The sequence below is a fragment of the Dioscorea cayenensis genome, chromosome 9 (assembly GCF_009730915.1).
Source record: "Dioscorea cayenensis subsp. rotundata cultivar TDr96_F1 chromosome 9, TDr96_F1_v2_PseudoChromosome.rev07_lg8_w22 25.fasta, whole genome shotgun sequence".
NCBI classification, from domain to species: domain Eukaryota; kingdom Viridiplantae; phylum Streptophyta; class Magnoliopsida; order Dioscoreales; family Dioscoreaceae; genus Dioscorea; species Dioscorea cayenensis.
Genome location: NC_052479.1, coordinates 11,612,708 through 11,636,444, shown reverse-complemented (window position 1 = coordinate 11,636,444; position 23,737 = coordinate 11,612,708). Strand labels below are relative to the sequence as shown.

General features: G+C 35.3%; 1 pseudogene; it reads right to left on the bottom strand.

Moving 5' to 3' along the window:
* Nucleotides 1-17,363: 17,363 nt before the first annotated feature.
* On the bottom strand, nucleotides 17,364-19,334 carry LOC120269461 (annotated as a pseudogene).
* Nucleotides 19,335-23,737: the final 4,403 nt, after the last annotated feature.

The following is a 23,737-nucleotide window of genomic DNA, read 5'->3' as shown; positions in this document are numbered from 1 at the left end:
ATTGTAGAACATTGGACTTAGGTTGAGAGGTTTGAATTTTTATAATTAGCAAAATTTCAAACTCTCTAAGGATTATAGTCCTTGTAGAATAAAGGATTTGATATTTGAATTTATAGTTTATCCTAATTTAACTAATAAGATTTCCACTTTGCCCCTAGGATTAGGTCTAACTCAAGGCCGAGTATAGAATCTACCCCCTATGTTGTTGTCCATAAAATGTTAACTCACCGTGAGTCGATAAATATTTGAGGATACCGCTACAAATTACCGCCTGCATTCCTCGGCTAGGGTTAATCTCAAACAGGACTCTAGCGAACTCCGGCCCTAAAAAGAGAATACATGAACCGAGAGATTATGGAGTTTCAAGGCCCAAACGACGCTTACTGAGAGTCTGGTCATGACCGGCTCAAAGTATAGCTGCCACGGGGCAATTTGGAGAGTCATCCCATTTATAGTCCAAAGTCCACCAAAGATGATCTTTTGTTTCTACTTCATCGATTTACATCTTCTAACATGAAACCATTTGCTATGTTAGAGATCACCATCTTCCCAAGTCTTTCCATTGACCCTAACAAGGTAGTCTTGATGTATTCAAAAGTAGGAGCTTTTGCCAAACAATTTGGCACACAATGCATATTGGAAATGCACCCTTGCTCGCATTTTTAGTATCCCCATTTACATGGAATACATCAATCAACACTGCGGTCGGGCTTCAGGGTTGCTCTATCGATCGTAAAAAGATGAGTTCATCGAGGCTTGGAAGCTCTTGTGATTTCAGCCCATGAAGGCGCCTGCGCTGCTTTCCGTGTTCCGTGATCCGGAATGCTAGAAATTTTTCTAGATGGTGTATGCCATCCATTGAGTTTTGGTGAGTAGACTACCCGATGTCACTGTCGACAATGATGGTGGTGGTAGTTGCGATGATGTTGGTGCAGGAAGTAGTGAGGGTGTTGGTGTATCAACTTAATTATATTTTATATTTGGTTTCCTCATTGCATGGTATGCACACCAAAGGAGAATTAATGTATATAGACAACCTAAGTGGAAGAGGTGATTGAGAAATGTGCTTGACGCTTCCCTCGAAGACTTGAAAAAGGAATCTTGAATTTGAGGCTAGCCACACACGTTACCATCATACAAAGATATCCAAAGTTGCACCGAATGCATACACAAGGGTTTTGGCCAAGAAGTACAACCGAATGCTATTAATCGTGTTCATCCTAGTTATGTAAAAACCACATCAATTGGCATACAGAAGTTTTCAAGGTCGAAGACGAGAGCGAAAAGTCCGTGATGCTTGCGTCTCCCACCCCTGACCATGGGTTGCTACTTTTGATCAAAACCATCACATTGCAGAGTTTCTGAAGATGCGACTCCAAATATTTCTGTTGTTGCTGGAAAGAGTCTTTTTCTTTTTCTTAGTAATAAAAAGATAAACCAACTCTGAAAATTAAAAATGTAACGAGAAGGATTTACTTATGATGAATATGACTTGATGAACTAAAGAATCATTTGCCTTATGATTTCCTAAAATAGAAAGATGAATGTTGAAAGCAATCAATTGAATATATTTTGATTTAGTTGAGAAAATTCAAACTCAATTCTCTTTTGAAATTATAATAAAAAGGATTGTTAGAATATTACGCAACAATGCTCAACCAACTTGTTCCAATAATAAGCTATAACCTTCAACTTCAAAAATAAATTCACCGTTGGCCTTATTCTCCAACCCGTCACAAAACCACATCCAAATTTATAGTCTTTCTTATGATGGATCAATCGCCAAAACCATCCAGATTGGCAAGAGGTTCAAAGCATGTTTGGTCTTAATAAAAGGTCAAAACACTATTTTTCATCTTCTATTTCCACTAAAAATCTTGATAAAAGGAAAGTACAAGCATAAGAGGAATTCAAAAATAATTATTTTAGGCCTTCCTCAAAGCAGAATAAAATGGAGCCCCATATTTAGTCGCTCTTCAAGAAATGTGTCAACTTAATGCAACTCGCAACACAACCGTCTGGGGAGTCCAATCTTTTCCTTTTGCAACTCGCAATGAATTTTACTCAAATAGACAACATACTCAACACCACATTAAAGGACAGCACCTGAAGAAATGTTTATCATTTTAGAATTCTTCCACTCAGCCAAGTTAGTGAATGTAATAATAGTATGAAACTTCCAACATATGGCAACTTTAAACCCTCATATGTCAGTAGAGAGGATAACATTTTCCAACTAGGATAATTTTGCTTGAACTCGTAAAATGATTAACTTCAAGTACATCCACTTTATGATTACTATTAGAAATGGAATGTGTAATACATCATTCACTAAGAATAAAGAAACAATAAATCAAAAGCCTGCAAGGTGACAATAGAAAAGCATCTAAAGGTCAAATTGAGATTTAGTAACGATGCATATCTAAAAGCATATGATTTTGTATAGACATTTAAGATTGTGATACCCATGCGAATAATAATCGGTAATTTTAACTTATACCATGACATTGGAACATAGTACAAGACACAAGATACCAGGAAAAACCTTACCAATTCATACACAAGGGCAGACATTAAAAATAAGAAGCCACGAGCCTTGAGAGGGTGAAATATTCCAGCCATATTGTCATCAGGCATTATGAAAATTTGAACAAATAAGCACAATCAAATTTAATTGAAATTTTACCACTTAAACTATATGGATCACTAATACATGAAAATGATTGCACATGATCCTCTAATTATCTTCAAGGATCCTTGTATATCATGTTTGAAAGTTACAACCACAAAAGTGTCACCCATCATTCCATATTGCTTTTGGTCACTCCCACCAAGATCTATTAAGTTCTCTAAATTACTGTGATATAAACTTGCATCTATGTCTTCTTCCCACAAAGCTTGCTTCATATATGTCTTAGTTTTGTGACATAAACATGTTGAAACATCTAAAAATTAGTAAACCTCTCCCAACTAATTGGCATTAACTTGCATCTATGTTCGCATTCCTGGCACAGCAGAGGAATCTCATCACGCCCTATTTTGGGAAATAACTCAGTGGCGTGTGTTTTATACACTTTACATCCTCTTCATTACCACTTCTAAACTTGCGCCACCCCGCAATGTAAGCACCAAAGACTCAACCTTCAGCTCAACTCAAAGCAGCGGACAAAAGCCCCTTGCACTTACGCATCGAAGAAGCAAAGTTACCAGGAAATAGTAGAGTTACTCCACTTCCATATCCCTTCCTTTATATTTGAAATGAGAATAAGTGGGTCCTTGTGGATCAACAAACCCTCAAGGGAAGTATTACACTTCCATGTGCGTGAAAATGTACCAGCAGGGTAGATAGCTTCAGCAGATTAGGCCAAGGATCCCACCACATAACACAAAAACATCCTGCCTACACATCACATTGACAAGTATTGGTATTATAGAATGGACATATAACCTGAATGTAGTTATTCCCATAGAAAGCATTGTTGCCCAGTTGAAACAACCTTGTAATCACAACTGCAAACAAGAAGTATGTCATTACAATGTAAGAAACAAACTCGATATGAACAATTAAAAATCAATGTGGGAAGGATGATGTAATCGACCGCTTTAAAGGCACAAATTCTATTGCCATGTCCATACAACAAAATAATACTGCTTGAAGGATATTTATCATGCAGTAGTAGCTTCTCGAATCAGCTTCACAAGATATAGTCATTATAGGCTTCTGTTGGCTATTAATTGATTCAACTCCATCATCTAACAAGCAAAATTATTTTAAGAGCTAAATAACAAAACACATGTAGTCCAAAGATTATCTAATATAAAGAACAAGTCTCATGGCTAACAACTCACAATTTATCCGTCAAACATGCATACTGATGAGCACTTTAGGAATCTAGCATTTATCCTTATGGCTATAAATTCTCTCAAGCGATCCTCATCTCAAATCTTGGTAATAAATCAACTTAAATAAAAGATTTAGAAGACTAGATTAATGATATTTACAATCCCTCAAGCACAGCACAGATGTATGAGTCAATAGTGACATGTGTGATGAATTATGTCTTTTATACATGCAAGTCCCATATGGATCCTTGTGAAGCATCCGCAACTTAACACTGGGATGAGTATAGACATACATACATACAATTGTCAAATAAGGTGGATTGTATAAATGCATTGTAACTGGAGAATAATAATGTGCACTGGCAAAGCTAATCTACTGCAGGCATGAATTTGAGAGCAAGAAGCCCACAAGAAAATAAAGTGAGATCCTGTGATGGATAAAATCCCTTTATACATTAAGTCACAGCATTTATTAACCCCGAGGAAATAATACATTGTAATTAAAGTTGAACATTCCTTGTTAAAATGGGCTTATTTGTCAATTGGAAAATTTGCGTATTAAGTTAGGGAAAATGATAAAGTGTAATGTAGTAAAACAAATGAACAAGAAATTGTGATTATTAACTAAAGATGAACACAAAATACTAGGCATTAATCTTTCTATGAGATCTAACACTCGGGCATTAAGACTTCCATCGATTAGCACTCTCCCAAAGATTATCAATAATAGCTATGACACAAATAATTATGTTAATCATTTATCAAAACCCTTGAAGATAGCGTATAAATCTTTGGAAAAGCTAAAAAATGAAAATGACCTTTAGATCTAAAAGTTGTTTCCAAATTCATAATGTGTAGTCGAGGACCTCAATAGTATTAGGAAGATTGTGAAGGAAGTCCCATTGATCCCATTTACACAATGATCATGAAATACCTCAAACACAATAACACAAGGAATAAAAATTGCATGATCACTAAGTCACAAAATGTTTATCTTAATTTATTTTCTTAGAAGGAAAATATAACTAGAAGCCAAACCTAGCAAATTGTTTATTCCATCAAACTCTTCCACAATAATTTGATCTACAAAATAGCCAAAGTCAAAACCAAGATAAACCATATTATTTTTCAAACAAGAGGCTACTAAACACCAATTCAAGGATAACCACCTCTATCCATGAGAATCTCTTGTACTAGGAAGACATATTGGAAAGATCTAATGGGTCTGATAGGAGTATGCTCGGCAAAATTTTCTTTATCTTCCTCAAATGCACCTAGTCTAGAAGATTTACATAGTTAAATTAGAGCCATTATGCTATACTCGGTAACCCCCTCGAGCACCATGTTCATATTTCTAGGTCAAACTACTAGCATGACCTATTAGCAATTGCATTCAAATTGCTCTATCAGATGGTAATTAAGAAAAGTGGTCTACCACATATCAACAGCGGGATTGAAAATACTCACCTTGGTTGTCGTGTCAATGAAAGACACCATGAGGATATATCGAATCGATATTATTTATTTATTTTATTGTGGACTCTTCTTCCTAATATGGGCAAGCTCTATTATTAATGCCCCAATTTCTGACCAGGAAACTCACAGTTAATAGACGAAGGTACAAATGAAAGATTGCAAATTATAAATCATTACTTGATTTATATATATATATATATATTTTTTATTACATCATTATATGTGAGCATATAACATATATATATATATATATATAATATTGTCTATGCCACCTCAGTCACATCATCATGTCTCATTGTCATTTTGAGATAATCTTGTCACCTTAAACAAATTTAGCCATTGTCGATGAGCATTTTTATTGCTTCGGGATAGGTATTTTTGCTATGACTTTTACAAGGTGTTCATTTTATTTATCTCATCATAAAATGATTTTTTAAAAACTAAATTCTCCACTCCTTCTTTTGGAAATAAATAGTATTTATTCAGAAAACCCAATTTAACATCAACTACAACAAAGTTCCTCTTGCCATTTGTCTTGAGTTTGATATAAGAGGAAAAGTGGCCCTCGTCCATCCTATGCATAAAGCTCCCAAGTCTATTCACGGACCTCATCATGCCACCACATTCATTACAACTTATGCTTTTTTAATTAGAACATTTGGGTGAATTAAATTTTCACAAAAGTTGATAGTAAAAACAAAATTGTAATAAGGTATTATTTATGAACATGGTTTCCACCTCAACAATTTAACAATATCATCTAATAGAAGAAGAGGTTGATTTGATTAACAAGTGTTGATAAAGAATAGTATAGAACCTTAGCCAAGCCATTGTTCAACTTGAAGGAACCTCCATCTCCAACGACACATCGGATGCTTCTCATTGGCGGCGTACTCTCTTAGCTACCATTCAAATATGTTCATATCAAGTTATTGATAATCACTACATAGGAACTAGAGTTCATGAGGAGCTTTAGCAACCCCAAAACATAATTTTAGTAGGTTGAGCCATATGTCTAGAAAGTAAATTGATAGCATATACTAAATTAGGCCTAGTGTGAGTCAAATATAAGAGCTTACGAATTAGACTTCTATAAATAGTTGCATTAGTTCTCTATGCATCTTCATTCAACTTTATAATTTTGTGCTTTGGCTCATTGTAACCCCACACGGCTTGCGACCTTGCATACCAAACTGTCTCAATAAATCTTTAGCTTCTTTTGAGATACATACCATATTCACTCTGACTTATTTCCAAACCCAAGAAGTATTTCATCAAACCCAAGTTATTCATATCAAAATCACTCTTCATAGCCTCTTTAAATTGCTTTACGCTTCTACTGTTGATTGACAAGGATTAAATCATCCCATAATACATATGATATCTAGAAGTAGATTTTCCAGTTCTTATATAGTGTGTTTTATCGGACTTCTATGAGACCCTTGTGAAATAAACCAAGCATCTACCCTTTCATACCATGCCCTTGGGCTTGTTTCAGTCCATATAAAGCTTTAAACAGCTTGTATACTTGACCTTCTTTAGCTTGCTTAACCTTTGGTTTGAGACACCTACACCTCTTCTTTAATTTTACCATTCAAAGATTTTACATCTAATTGGTAAATTGGGCACCTTCTTTGAGAACCAAGTCAAGATCATCCTGATTGTATCCATTCTTACTAGAGCAAACACTTCCTATAATCAACCCCATATTCCTAAGAATTTCTTTTGCAACAAGTTTGGCCTTATAACTCTCAACTTCACCATTTGGTGTATATTTGGTTCTGTACACCCACTTCACACCAATAGCTTTTCTATCTACGGGTAGGTCACACAAAGCCCAAGTTTTATTCTTCTCTATAGCTTTTATTTCATCTCCCATTGTTTCTTCCACGTAATCGATTTCACTCACTTCTTCACATGTTTCTAGTATCAGTGAATAACACAATGCAAAAGTACAACCTTCATAAATTTCTTTCAATGTGTTCTAACCCTCCGTGATAGGTGTGATTCAACAACCCTTGATCTCACCAAATGTTCCCGATTGCCCATTTCCAGAACTACCACGCCGCATATGGCCAATACCACTTTCTGCCATTTCCTACAATTTAACCTCTAAATGCCTCGCCTTCACCCATCCCTCGTAGACTTTCAATGCTATTCTCATGTCGTGTAACACAGACTGCCTCAGTAGAAACTCTACTTTTCATCTCCACCTGCACAAAATCAGTTTCGCAGAATTTCCTCACATCTCTACCAATCACAAGCTTCTTAGATTCTCGTCTACAACTCTGCACCTGCTAGGCATTAGTACAATAACCAACAAAATGCCTCTTTGAAAGCCCCTTCTATCTAGCTTCTCGTGGGAATTCTCGACAGGTGCAAATGTGTGTATGCTATACGCTAAACACTCTTAAATGATTCACTTTTGGTTTAACATCAAACCAAGCCTCATATGCTCTATCTCAATGATGCCTCGTAAGAGAAATATTAGGAAAGATATGCTGCACTAACACCGTTTCCCGCCCCGTAGAGTTATTTGGCAAATCAGTCGGAATTTACATACTTCAGCTCTTTCAACAAGAGTTCCATTTTTCCTCCCTACCAACCTCGATTCCCACGAGTATAAGAACAGTTAATCCATGTTTAATTCCAAGATCTAAGTAAAACTTAGCAAATTCTTTAGAAACAAATTCTCCACCCCATCTATTCTAAGAATTTTCTAATTTTCGGGCTGACCTGCCTCTCAACAAAGTGCCAGAATTGCTCGATCATACACCTCATATTTGTACTTGAGTAGATACACCCAACTCCATTTTTGAAGTCATCCAACAAATAACATACTTACCGCCACCATGTGATTCTATTTGCATTGGTCCACAAACATCTGCATGCACAAGATGCAATTTTTTCTTTGTCCTCCATGATCTGCCAGATGAGAATGGTAGTCTGGTTTGTTTGCCATACACACAATCTCACAGTAACTCATCGGCTTCTACCTTGGTGCATACCAAATAAATGCTTCTACTAATTTAAGACTTTCAACCCTTGGAAAATGTAAATGCCCATATCTTTTATGCCATAGTAAAGAAAATTTCTCTAATAACCAAATTCACTTGCTCGAACTTGAGGAAAATTCTATAGGATACATATTGTTACTACTTTCTTTCGAAAACATCAACACTCAATCACCCAGTAGCATTCACAATTCTCGCACTAATTCTTTTTAAACACAACATCATATCCACATGCTTTTAACTACCCGTACTCAATAAATTATGAGTTAACTGTGGAAAATATTTAACATTATGTATCAGTTTATTAATTCCTCCTTGTGTTCTAATCATTACTGAGCCTCTTCCTAGCACCTTAACTTCTTTATCATTACGCAATTTCACAGTATGCCTAATTGATTCATCCAAACTATAAAACAAATCCTTTCTATATGTCATATGATTTGAGCATCCACTATCTAATAACCAAATAGAAAAGCCACTATCTTCCCCTTCATGTACAATGAACATATTACCATATTCACCAGAATTTTCCTCCTCTTAATCATTAGAACTTTACCTTTTTCTATTTTGAGACCAACAATGTGAATGAGTATGGCCATATTTCTTACAATTAAAGCATTGTATATTACTTAGACCTCCTCTATTTAATATCTCGTCCACTGATGTCTCTAACCTCTTAAATCTTCAATGGCCTTGAACCAACTCTACCTCTCTACTGTATTAATCCAGAGTAAATTGTTGTCTTTGACCACCTTGCCTTTGATCAATGTAATCACTCCCTCTCCGACTGCCATCAATTCCTCTTTCTTTTGAAACCTCTAATTCTTCCTCTTTGCACATTTTCTACCACCTCTTGTTTCTCCTTGAATTACAAAGGTTCTATCTTCATGCTTCTCAAAGCGATTATATCTAGCTTCATGAGCTTGTGAGCACTATTCAATTCATCTAAAATCATTGTAGCAATGTATCTTGCTTCAATTGATATTCTGACATACACGAAATCTTGAAGATAAACTTCTCATAACTTTCAACAACACATCAACTTCCATTAATTCACTGCCCATACCTTTAATTTGATTAACAACAACCAAAACTCTAGTAAAATAATGTTGCACTAACTCTTCTTTCTTTCATCTGTGATAAATCAAACTTTTGCCTTAATGTTTGCTATCATACTGAAATAATTCGAGAAATACATTGATTCTCATTTTTAATATGATCCCTATTTCCTTTGTTTCAAATCTCACTATCTTGTGAAGAATAGTCTCATCTTTGACTTCAACAAGAATAGGCTTTTGCATCATTCTCCAAATCTTTTTCCTCTTTCATTCTCCTCCTTCTTTTATACTATCTTCCACAACCTTCCATAAACTCCGGGTGACCTGAAGAATGTCTTTCATTCGATGCTAGCCTCCACTGCTCACAACCTTCCTCATCTGGAAAATTCGGCAACAGTGAGTGAGACGAGTATGTAGTATGAAAAGCTCAATGCCATGACTTTGCACGCTTTCAGTGACTTTTTCTTCACACAATTAATGACCCACGCACTCTTAGCATAGGCACAAGGTGCTCACAAGAGCACTTCAACAATTCGCCACATAATCACACAATGTAAATCCCATCAAAACATCTGCTGTACATAATTCCCTACAATACCATCAAAGATAGCACCAATACAAAAACAACAGAAAAAACCCTAGAACCATCACAGCATCCACCTCGGAGCTCTGATACCACTGATAATCACTTCATAGAAACTAGAGTTCATGAGGAAGAACTTTTTGTATATAACTAAACCTCGATAACACTTCTATAAGACAAGATAATTCATGCAAAAGAAACATTCAATGAACAAAGAGCACTCTTAGAATTTTACAAAACCAAGCTTTATATCTTTACAAAAACTTCAAAGGATAGCGGTTTGATGAGTCACCGCAATGTGGGTGCACTTTGGTTAACTCAACGGACTAACCCGAAAGACTCGACGACATGCACCCTCTTTGATGATCCAACCTCGGCCGCCCACGAAAACCATCAAGACTTGCTTCGAAATTAAACCAATCATCTTGATATAATTAATCTCATGCTCTGCTCACTCTTCTCAAACCTTAATGTAAAATAATCGACACTCAAACACTTAAAATGTTAATCTTACCCCTTGATCACATTCTATTTCCACGGCAGATGTTTCTTCAATTCAATCTTTGCCATTACTACAAATTTCTGCTAAATTCATCTATCTTCAATCACTTCTAACAATTATTTCAATAACTTATTTTTCTTCGTTTTCTTCAATATGTTATTCTTTTATAGAATGCCGAGCTACTTGATTGTCTCTTTTAGTAATGTGTGAACCTATCTCATGCTTTTCAAAAGCATGCTTAACTAAGATGTCGATTCAGTTTGACAGCTCCATGGTATCTTGTAATGGTGAGTCGAGATCTCCAATCATAGAAGCAAAGCTTCTCTTTTGAATCTTCTTCATCTATTAGCCGCTTATGCATTGCCTTTTCTCGAGATTTTTATCTTTCCTCAATGATGCTTGGAAGTAGAGCGTCCGAACCAAAAGAATCGAGAGCTTCTTTGTTTAATCCATCGACGCAGTGATCTCATTACCCTTCTTCGGATTATGATTTTCCTCAAGATATATATATATATATATATATATATTTAGCTCTATCAGAGCTAAATCCATTGTCACCTCCACGAATGTAATCACATGCATTCATAGACACTGACATGTTCTTCACATAATAGCATATTTCGTTGCAAAAGAGGTAATCTATATGGTCTCTCTTATGAGAATACTTTCTAGGAATGATTGATCACTACAGATGTTCTAAATCTTTAAAACCCAAGGACATGTGGTACCAACAATCTGCACCTTCTTTTGATTCAAAGTGAACATCTCATCAATAGAAGTTCCAAGAGCATAATCTAAGCATCAACAATATCTTAGACATGTACTGTAGCGCAAAACTCAACATGTAGATGGGTTAATTGTTACATATCAAACCCTATATATCTCACATATTTCCATCCCTCCTTCTCGAGAATTGTCTTTTCGATACAGATACCATTTCTTGTTCGCCTTTGCAATAATCAAGATCACTCCAGAATCCTCTTCAAAAAGCTTGGCCACGATGAGCCTTCATCCCCTGGGAAATCATCATCGAGATTGACGACATGAGTTAGGAAGTGAGTGAGGGATATTCCACAATCGATAGCGTTGGTAGTGGCAGCGATGGCAACCATTCTCCAATGGCAAAAACAATGCAAAAGGGAGGTGGGCAAGGGATATTCCACCCTCACTAATGTTGGTAGCAGCGGTGATAGCAACCATTCTCCAATGGTAAAATAGCTACAAAAGGGAGAAGAGCAAGGGATATTCCACCCCTAGCTAGCATTGACAAAAGCAGCAACAAAAAGGGAGGCAAGTAGGGATATTCCATCCTTTGCTAGCGCTAGCAACAACGGCGATGGCAACCATTCTCTAATGGCAAAATGATGTGTTCTTCGCAAGTGCATGGGTCACACACAAGTAGTAAAAGTGGTACCCCATAAGGGGTAGGGTTGTCAAACCTCAGGGACTGGACTTAGAAAGTACTAATCTATCTTCTCGATGTTCAGCTTAAAACAAAAGATTGTAAAAAAAGATTGAATTAAGAACCAATAATGAAAGAGTGAATGATGGTAGTGATTGGGGGATTTGGACTTGTTTTCAACAACAAAAATAGCAATGACCCAGGATGATTCCTATGAGTTATATAGCGTCGACTTTGATTCTAATGTTTACCAGGTACATTCTGTGGTTCAAGTGTGTGCTCTAAAGCAATGTGCAACTATGGTTCTCAAATACACCAAGTTATGCCAAGATAACTAGATTACCTAAGCAACTGTGCAAATCAAACCATCAAGTTATGCAAACACAAGATTAAACACAAGAAACCAAAAGAACTCCATAATCATTAAAAATCAAGTAGTCAAATGATACAAAACAATATGGTTCACATCCCAGGGCACCATGGACAGTTAGCACCTTATGGATGGGTACAACGAGGAAAACTAAGATAAAGAATTAGAGAAATAAGACATGACTTCCTTCTCCTCAAGATAATCTTCCTCATCAAGCTCCGTATGCTTTACCCCACTTCTCTTGTGCCTCCAACTCTTTCTTGATCCCCTTAGAAAGTGTGGTGAAGCCTGATCTTCACCCTCTTCAAAGTCCTCCTGGTGGAGAGTCGAATCCCTGAACAAAGATGAGGGAAAACCATAGAAACTGGAATTAAAAAGGGTTGTCTTCAAGCTCGACACAGTCTAAGCACGGTCGTGTTCAACCCGTGTTTCCATGGAATGATTTTGAGTGAATCGGCTAAGTGTTCGCCTGGAATTTTCAATGGAAGGAAGCGCAGTCGTGCTTCGTACGTGCTTCCTTGAACATGATCGTGCTAGGAGCCTCCGGCACGTGCTTCCCCTATTGAGTAGAAAATAATTCCAACCTCGAGATTTTTCGAGGGCGGTGGACACGAGTGTGCTTCAACCATGTTCGCCTTTGGTGCCACTCCCCTCGTGAGTTTCTTCACTTGATCCGCACAAGGCTGGGAGATTCAGGAGGACAGAGCACAACTTTGTTCTACCCATGCTGAGCTTGAGCATTTAGCATTTCTTCCATCACTCCAACACCATTGATCATCACTCCAAAGACCATTTCTACCCCATGCTCGAGCTTGGAACACAAAGCATTCGTGATTGAATCGAGCTCCTCAATTCCTGCATCATTAACAAACATACCCAGAATAGCACCGAATGTATATAAAAATGTGCCAAAAAGGCAAGCAAATGTATGAATTGAGGGGTAAGAAAAACATGATATAAATTGCACTCATCAGAAAACAGCAACAAAAAGGAGACGAGCAAGGGATATTCCACCCACGCTAGTGTCGGCAGTGGCTTCAATATATATATATATATATATTCATGACAATAACGAACTACGGCAACGATGGTGTCAGCAATGGCATCACGCAATAATAGTAGGAACTGCGGCAGGCAACAACTTTCTTCAATGATTTTTTTTTTACACACATATGTTTGTAGAAAGAGAATATATATATATATATATACATATATATATATAACCATTTTCTTCTTCTTTTGATCTTCTCCTTCCAAAACTTCTCCCCCTTCAATTTTTTCTTCGATTGCCCTTTTAAAAACTTTTCCCCACATGATAGTTAGTTGTGGGAGTGTGGCTGACCGTGAGGCGCAATGTTTTTAAAACAGGACCAGACCGACTTGTTCAAATAGAAAAAAATAGGGAACTAGATCGAAGCCCAGATCCGAGTTAATACCAATATTTGACCAACCTTAGAACCGGGTCAAACACGGCTAAAACCAGAGTGAATCGGGCCGGTTGGGTCGAAAACGTAGCAAAAACCCTGGTTTTATGAATTAGGTTTGATTCTTTTGGAATGTTCTCTTTCTCTCGGTCCAGACTCACAGCCTCCTGCATGGCTACCTCTCATTCATTTTTCTCATCTTTCGATCAATCTTACCCATTTTGCAAGGAGGGAAGAAAAGAGAAGAAGAAGGCTCGCAACTCTGCTACAAGGATATATCTCTCTATCGCAAAGAAAAGGGAGAGGCCTACTATAAGGAGAAAGAGATTTTTCCTACTAGATGACCAAAGGCCTCGACTGAAGGAGAAGGAGGTTAAATCTTTCTTTCTCTAAGTTTTTCTATTGTTTTTGTAAATCTTTACCAATATAAGTGTATATTAGCAATTTACTCTATCTTATATCTCCAATTAGGCAACATGATTTGCATATTCTGAACTTTATTAATCACTTTCGAAAGCTACTTGGGTCCCAATAGACTAAAGAGTGAAGGGAGTTCCATGATCAACCTCGATTACTCAAACAAGTTCAATCCTATACTATTATAAATATACTACTCAAAACCATTGTTTCAAGTTTCAACTTTCAATCATGTTGATACCTAAGAACTCTTTTATGGTTCTCAATTTCATCAATTTATATATTGTGCTTTGTCTAAAGAAAGGTAATATTAATTGTGCAAAATATTGATTTTTCTGTTTTTTGTTCTCTTTATATACGAATATTTTAAATATTATGCTATCTCAATTATCTTAATTGTCACACAAAATATTTATAATTTTATATTATTTTAAATATATATATACACACACATGACGTCATCCGGTCAAATCAGAATGGGTCATCTGGTCGGACAGACCAACCCATGACCTAAATATGAGGTCGGTTCACTTCTCGGTACAGTTTTAAAAACATTGGTAAGGCATGGTTGATTGTGTTGATCGAGGGAGTGGACGGTTTGTATGATCATGGGTACCACGACGATCGAACACATTTCGCCATTTTTTCTTCTTATTTATTTTATTATTATTTAAAAAAAAATTATTATTATTATGATTATTATATATATTATAAATTGTTTATTAGTATTAGCTTATTATTTATTATATTTTCATACATATTATATTTATATATATTATTTTATTTTATATTTAGCCATTATTATTATTTAGTAAAATATATATGTATATATATTATATTATCGTTCAGATTTGATTTGATTTTTTTATTATTATTTGTTATCTGATTTGATTTTTTTTATTTTTAATTTATTATATTTATATATATATATATATATATATATATATATAATATATGCCTCTTGATTTGTATTCATATTCAATCTTGAGATTTAAATATTTTTAAATCGCCTTTTGATATCCCGATATTTGAATATTCTAGATTGTCTCGAGATATGTGCACTTGGCTGATCCTGGGATTCGAATAGTTTAGATCGCCTTGAGATTTATGCCCTCGACTTGGGATTTATATTGCCTCGAGATCTGTGCTCTCGGCTAATCTTGGAATTTATATATTTTAGATTGTCTAGAGATTTGTGCTCATGACTAATCTTGAGATTTGAATATTTTAGATTGCCTTGATATTTGTGCTCTAGACTAATCCTGAGATTTGTGTATTGTAGATCGTCTCGAGATATGTGCTCTCGGCTGATCTTGGGATTTGTGGATTTTAGATCGTCTCAAAATCTATGCTCTTGGCTAATCTTGAGATTTATGTATTTTAGATCGCCTCAAGATCTATACTCTTACTGATCTTGAGATTTGATATTTTAAATCGCCCGAGATCTATGTAATTGCCCGATCTTGGGATTTGTGTATTTTAGATTACCTCTAGATCTATGCTCTTGGCTGATTTTGAGATTTAAATATTTTTAGATAGCCTCGAGCGCAAACTGTGCTCTTAACTGATCTTAAGATTTAAATATTTTAACTCGCATCGAAATCAATGCTCTCAGCTGATCTTTGAGATTTGAATATTTTATATCACTTCGAGATTTGTGCTCTTGGCTGATCCTAAGATTTGTGTATTTTAATTTTGACGTGTATTTGATAATTGATATACGTATTTGATTTAAAATTAATTAATTATAATTAATTATTTATTTATTTATTTATTTATCTATATAAACAATCACTTTCTGAACAAGTGAATCTACAGCTCAAACTGTTCTGCCTCTACATCCATTTATTATAACAACAATTGTATTATCAAATACCATAATTCTATATTCATGAATGGTTTTTGAGCTAATAGAAAAATTATGCTATCTTCTATAAAAATAATAACAAAAAACTTCATTTTAAATATGAAAAATTCAGTAGTTTTACTCTAAAAATCAAATAACATAGGGAACCAACGAAGCCAACGAATTGAAGTTGTTAAACAGCCAAGGCTGGAGCTAGAAAAATTTTTTAAAGGGGGCCAAAATTTTGTTTTTAAAAAACTAAAAATCACTCTAAAATACAAATAAAAATTAATTGAGACAAATATTAGATTTTTATAAATATATTACTGATTTTTTTAATAACATATATACTAATTTTTAGAAAATCAAGTTGTCAAATAATAAATTTTTTAAACATTATTACTAAAATCACTCTAAAATACAAATAAAAATTAATTGAGACAAATATTAGATTTTTATAAATATATTACTGATTTTTAATAACATATATACTAATTTTTTTAGAAAATCAAGTTGTCAAGTAATAAATTTTTAAAAATTATTACTAAATAACTAATTTATTAAATACCAAAGGAAGAGCAAAAATAATAAAATTTCACAAATAATTTTTTTCTAAAAATATTATTTTTTATATTTTATACATTAATGTGATATATATATATATATATACCACATGGCCCATTCGCCCACCCCTTGTTCCCCTTGTAAATAGCAGTGCTACAATTTACCAACTCCCTCCGTTCCTTTTTATCCATCATAGCCCATGTTCTTTTATCATCATCGTTTTTATTATCAAGAAGCATTTATTTTTTCTCAATACTACTCTAATATTTTTATTCAATTCTCTTCCTGAATTAAATATTAGAGAGAAATGTAAAGATATAAATTAGGGATAATTTTGGAAAGATAACAAATTTTTTATAAAAATTTTTAAAATAACTAGATTTATTGGTATGTGAGATTCGGTTATTCATGATAGATAAAAAGGAACGGAGGGAGTATTACAGTCAACTACCAAAAATATCACAATTCCCACTTTGTCCTATAATGGCAGAAAACCTTTCCTGAAGCTTTTTTTAGGGTTTACCAGAAATCACAAAGCGTTTCTTAGCATAAACCTATGCTCTAATTAATTATTATCACGACAAACAGAAAACAAGACAGATCAAGAACCGAACAACTGCTGCCAATTTTCAATCAAATCCGACATGAGAAATGTACCAATACTAGGATTAAATAGGCATCAAATAGAAACAGTGAATATACATAGAACAGACAAGAAAAATTTACAGGCAAAATATAATCCTAACCAACAAAAACATACTACCAAAAAATAATCTTACCACAAAGACATCTGCAAAAGATATTATTATTTCATGTTAGGAACTTAGGGAGCGCATCATCGATAAGAATAATCTTATATTTACCATGAAGGGTGTAATAAGTTATCATCAACAACCACATTAGCACCATAGAAAACACTATCCTCTCTTGGAAAAGAGTCTATCCCACTTCTCCCATCCCACAAACATTCTCTGAAACAGAATGATTTTCATGTATCAAATTTGTATCAGCATCTATTGGTTCATCAGAGGACAATTCAGAATTGGCAGCTGCTTGGACTGAAGTAGAAGAGGTGGTCCTACCTTTTTCAAGATCGAACAATCCATTTAACTGAGACTGAATGCAAACAACCAAAGCAATCGCATGATCACGGCTCAAGGAATCATGTGGCGGGTGTCGAAGAATACTCGTCAAGGCTTGATTAAACTCAAAAAGACTAGTTGAAGGTGCAGCTAAACCCTTATCTCGAAAAACTTTAGTTGACTTAATCACATGCTTGCAAAGATTTCCCATCCTTGACCATTGGCAATCACAGATAGCAAACTCGCAACCTGGATTCAGAATTGTATGCACCTTCCCTTCTCTTTTACGGCTAATAACCTTTGCGTATTTTCCATCTACAATGACATCCGAGTCAGGAATCTGCAATGCCCGTCTCCATGATGTTAAGCCGCTTTTCCACTCATCTTTCGAGTACCGAGCAAAGTTCTCCCTGCCAGTGAACTCATCTAACCAGTAATAAGAATGCACCTTAGTACCCAATTTGTCCACAAGCCAATCTGCACGCTGGTAAATATTAGAATCCTTCTCATTCAACAGCCTGAGTTTGAGTAAATGATGATAGCACTCAATTGCTGCAGAGACCTCTGTGGTAGCCAATGGAAGAGCCTTCAATACATCAACCCATGCCCCTAAAAAAAGTGGAAACAATTAACAATTAAATCACCATAATAAAAAAGGTTTGGGATAGAAGAGTCAGGCCAAACACTAAAGACTAACCAATTCGAGGAAACCATACAGCCTTGAAGTAATCCATGAAACTCGAACAGTCAACAAAATCCTCCATAAAAGCCTCAAATACCTTCATATCACCAGTTCCTCTGCAAACATGGGATACTGCTTCTCCAAGTCACTTTCTTGACATCTCAGCACATATATTTGTTTCTCGAACATCTATCTATTAATTTTTGTACCAAGCATGGCACACTGCCAAAAAGCTGATCAAAACAGAGCACTGAAACACCTCCCTGCATTATATAATGACATCTAAAAAATTAATTTCTCTCAAATGACAGAAATTTAATTAAAGAAAAGTACAGCGATGTACAAAACCTGATCATAAGAACATCAGCAGCAGGATCATCAATAATGAAACCACCCAATTTCCATGTTGGATCCTTTGTATGTACTCTGTCATAGAGTGCTCCCAACCACCTATGCATCTTGCCACGAGCAAAGCTTGGAGTTATGATCCATGCTACAGGGATCGCATTGTTATTTGAACCAAAAACAAGGAGAGTATAGATGGGATACTATACAAAAATTGATAAAAGAAAGGGTCAGCTTTAAACATACAGAAGCAACCTTAAGCAACCACAGGGGGAAAACGTAAGCATAACCGACCTTTAACTTGTTTGTTCCAAACCTTGAGTCAGATGCAACAATACTGCCATTTCCAAAACGAATCATCTGTTGAAGCTGCCACTCTGTTTGGATGCCCAAAACAAATGGTTCTGAATCAGAGAAATCCTCATAAAAGAAAATGTGATCACGATGGTTCTCAACCCACAGTGCAACACTAGCATCATCAACAGAGTCCAGCTCATATGTAGAGCGCCTGATCTTCCTCTCTAACCTCCTGACATAACGGTGGGTAAGAAGATCATCCCTATTACAAGGACCACCCTGCTTCTCCACTATCTCAGTGTGCCTCTGCATTATGGTCTCCACAGGGATTCCAACAAATAGTAAAGACAAAATTTGAAGACGAAGCTCATCAGAGATGTAAGGTGCAAACATTGCACTGGTTCCAGCAGCCTTATTATCTGATGGGACATGGCATGGCGATCCTCTCTTATCTACATGCTTATCTTGATTATATATGACCAGTGCAACAGTTGGTTCAGCTATTAACCTCTTAACAATGAAATGACATACACAACCTCTCTTTGTATTTGGCCTGCCCGCAAGGGTTTTTCGCTTTACAGCATAATTTCTACTGGGATGAACAACACCACCTTTCCTATGATCATCAGGGCCAAACAAGCACCAGTACCTGAAATTCAACTGCATATATCACAAAAAGCAAAGGGGAATTTTCAAGTTTTCAAACATGAAAACCATCATCTACCGGCATCCTTTATCGCCAACCTTCCATACCAAAAAGTATAGCAAATTTTGACAACCGTAAAGTATTGACAGCACCCTTTATTGATCATTAGGTAACTGGTTGGTTAAAATATTTATGTAGCCTCTGATAGTGATACCATACCGATTGTTTAATGATGTAATAGGCCTATAAGGTTAATGAAGTCACTTTCATACAAAGAAAATTTTAAACCATTGAAATAAAATGATATCAAATGTGATCACATTATCAACAGTGCAGCTGGTAAAAGTTGTTTAAGAAAAAACAATTTGATTAGATCAATCGATACAAATTTAGACTTTTCACATTATATGTGACCATAAAAACCAGCATAATCCCAAAACTATATGCCTAAAAAATTTCAGCAATACAGAAAAGGTTCAACTTACAATATATATTCAAGAATTCCATCAACTTTTGGCTTGTAGCCCATTTCTAGAGGCCTCCTTCTCCTTGCTTCAACATGAAATCTTGTAGGGCATTCTTTATTATTGGACTCACCTCTTACAAAATCATTCACTCTGGAGAAGGGAATGAGAGCAAGTCTATCAATTTTCTCTCGCCACCCTCCCACCCTGGACCAAACTAAATCAATTGCAGAAAACTCCGGTGTAGGTGGATTTTGTACTGGAAGAGTCAAAATCTCATCCCATCTTGCCATCTGTGCAAACAAAAGATATATATGTATATATATATACTGAATCAAAAATGTTTAAGAAAAACCATTACAAAAGTAAATATAAATTTGAAAGTTACACAAACAGCTGATTACCAAAACTTCCTGATAATATAAGTTCGGAGAAAACCATAAATGACCTTATTTGTATCAAATTTTGCATCAATGTTGTTCAATTAATAAATGGTCAAAAAAATATGTGTAACATATATTCCACAACATATGTACCAATGAGTGAAAACTTCTTCAAATACATGAAAAAGGTACCGCCTCATAAGATTCCAAATACCACCCAATTTCAATATGTCATCAGTTTGGCTGGAAAATAAAGTGCCTTACATGGAAAAATATCTAGAGAACATGAATTATTTCAGCAAAAACATAATTAAACTAAATAAGACACAAAGCAACAAGACTCTAAAGATTCTTGCTAAGAAAAACATTTATTGGCATACAATCTAAAAATTCTTTTTAACTTGTGACACAGGGACATCAGAGAAGGATAAAAAGCTTTTTATTTCAAGTGCCCCAAGCTTTTCCCTTCAGATAAACAGAAAACCAGTCAAGAGAAAAATCCAACACAGGATCATCACAAGCATAGGCTATTGAAGGTACATTGCCTTTTGAATTAACTGTTGTCAGGAGTATAGGCTATTGCTGTTTGAATATCTTGATTAGGATTGGCTAAAATTTTCAAAATCTAACTTTAACTGCAGCATAAGCATGCTGTACAGGAAAGTATCTGTTAACTGCTAACCACAACCACCAAAAACATCTTTTATCTTTATCAATGAATAGTCAGAGCAGATTTGTATTTAAACATCATACCAACATCTAAATAAACTTAGGATATCACTGGTGTCAAATCCTGGAATCTTGTCAGATCTTGTTCCTCAGGTACCTTTAAGGCTTTGTTACTATTACATGAAGACTAATGGAGAATACTTGGTTTTTAAATATATATGATAATAAATTGTAGCATCTCCATTTAAGTTTGGTTCTACCATCTCATACTTTGTTCTGTGCATGTATCATCTTCAACATATAGTTCTCTTGTTAAAAGTTAAAACAAACGCGCTGATGATGATATCTTAGATGTATGAGAACTTGAACTAGCATTGAGATCTAGAATCTGATTAACAAAACCGTCTTCCATAATATTAAGGTCTGGGGTTACATGGTAGTGCAAATTTTTTCTATTTAAAAACATTTAATGGACAATTTTCTATTTGATTCCTACTTCAAATTATATAATGGTCTTGCAACTGGGAGCTAACATAGGCAGGGGCCATGTTGTCTGCAGCCTTCATGGCTACTTTCTAATTTTATAGTGAAGAGACCTCATTTCTCCAACCAAAAACAAATGAAGAAAACTAATTGATATTAGGCTCAAAACTATTAAATTCACACTCTTAGTCCCCAACTATGATTTCATTTTCCATTTTGCTTTTAGTCCATAAAATAGTTGTTCTTTGAAGAATCTAAGGCACAAGCGACAGGATTATAGCCGAAATTAGTTGATAGAGAGCGAAAAGGGAGCAAACTCTATCCAATAACTAGCACTATTGTTATAATCTCCAAATCTTGAACTCTTTTCCATCACTCCGAAAGATCATTAATCATCCAACACAAACCAATAAAATAGTTGTTCTTTTCCATCACTCCAGCACCATTGATCACCCAACACAAACCGCTATTGTTATACATTTCATTTATTGGTTTGTGTTGGATGTTAATGGTGCTAGAGTGATGGAAAGAGTTCAAGATTTGGAGAGAAAAGTCAAACAATAGTGCTAGTTATTGGATGACAGAGTTTGCTCCCTTTCCTGCTTGTCTAGTCAATAACGCGCAATAATCACTTGTTGTTTGTGCCTTAGATTCTTTAAAAGAACAACTATTTTATGGGCTAAAAATCAAAAATGGAAAATGAAATCATAGTTGGGGACTAGAGTGTGAATTTGATAGTTTTTTGCAGCCTAATATCAATTATTTTTCTTCATTTGTTTTTGGTTGAGAAAATGAGGTCTCTTCACATTAAAAATATATATTTATGGCCATGAAGGCTGGAATGACATGGCCCCCTGCTATGTTACCGAAATTTGCAAGACCATTATATAATTTGACGTAGGAATCAAAGAGAAAAATTGTCCATTAAATGTCTTAAATGGTATTTGCACTATCATTTAACCCCATACCTTAATTTTTATTGAAGAGCGGTTCGTTAATCAAATTCCAAATCTCAATGCTAGTTCAAGTTCACATACGACTAAAATATCATCATCAAAGCAGTTTGTTTTTAACTTAAACAAAGAACAATATGTTGAAGATACATGCACGAAACAAAGTATGGGAGTGGTAGAATCAAGCTTAAATGGAGGCACTGCACTGTATTATCATATATATTAAAAACCAAGCATTCTCCATTAGTTTTTCATGTAATAGTAACAATAAAATGTGCCGCTTTAGCTCAGGGATCAAATATAAGGAGCATAACATAGAGAGATTAAAAATGGTGGACTTTATAATCATCTATTCTTTTGCTTTGGCTGCAAAATTTTGCATACAAGGATTACTCTGGTATAGATACAATAAAATGTTATGAAATTCTATATGGAATTACAATGAAATAGGCACACAAAACATACAAGCAATCGTCAAAACAAAAAGCAATTACGGGAAAGGGATTAAAAGGATTCACTCCATCAGTTCCTTTTCATCAGTAATCTAACTTTTGGCACTAATCTTATACATTTTAGTTTAAAATTACTAATTAAAAATGGATTCCCGGTAAAAGATGAACATACAAATACATATATTATACTTCACTGAACCATAAATTGATCAAATTATCATTCAAAAAACAAAGAAAATAAATCTAAATTATAACTGCAAACTGAAAATACAACCAACAAATAGAAGCATATTCGATACCATTTCAATACCTTGCAATAGCTTGGGATTAATAAACACCCATAATCAATGGATGTTCTGAATTATCAACAGAACATGTTAAACATAAATCAAAACTGAGGAAAAAGAAAGATTACCCGGTCCTCGTTCCAATCAAACAACTTCAAAGCGGCAAATGATCTCCAGCGCTGAACCTAAACCTCCACACCGCTCACGATCCAAGAACAACGTCGTCGTCTTCGCTTCTCTCCCATGAGATCTTTCACCCTTTTTGCGGACCAATCGGGCCCTTGCGGAGGTTTCCAAAAGCGCAGTCTCAAAGAGAAAGACAGAGAGAAAGTGTAATGGCATGCGAGGTGCGATCCTCAGTCTTGCGACGTGCTCCGAGAGCAGCTGCTCGTACAGTGGCTATCCGATTTGGATAGCCGGCGGGGACCGGCTTCACGCGTCAGCAGGTGTAGGTGTTTGGGCTCGGCAGCCGGCAACGCAGCAGCCGGAGGTGGG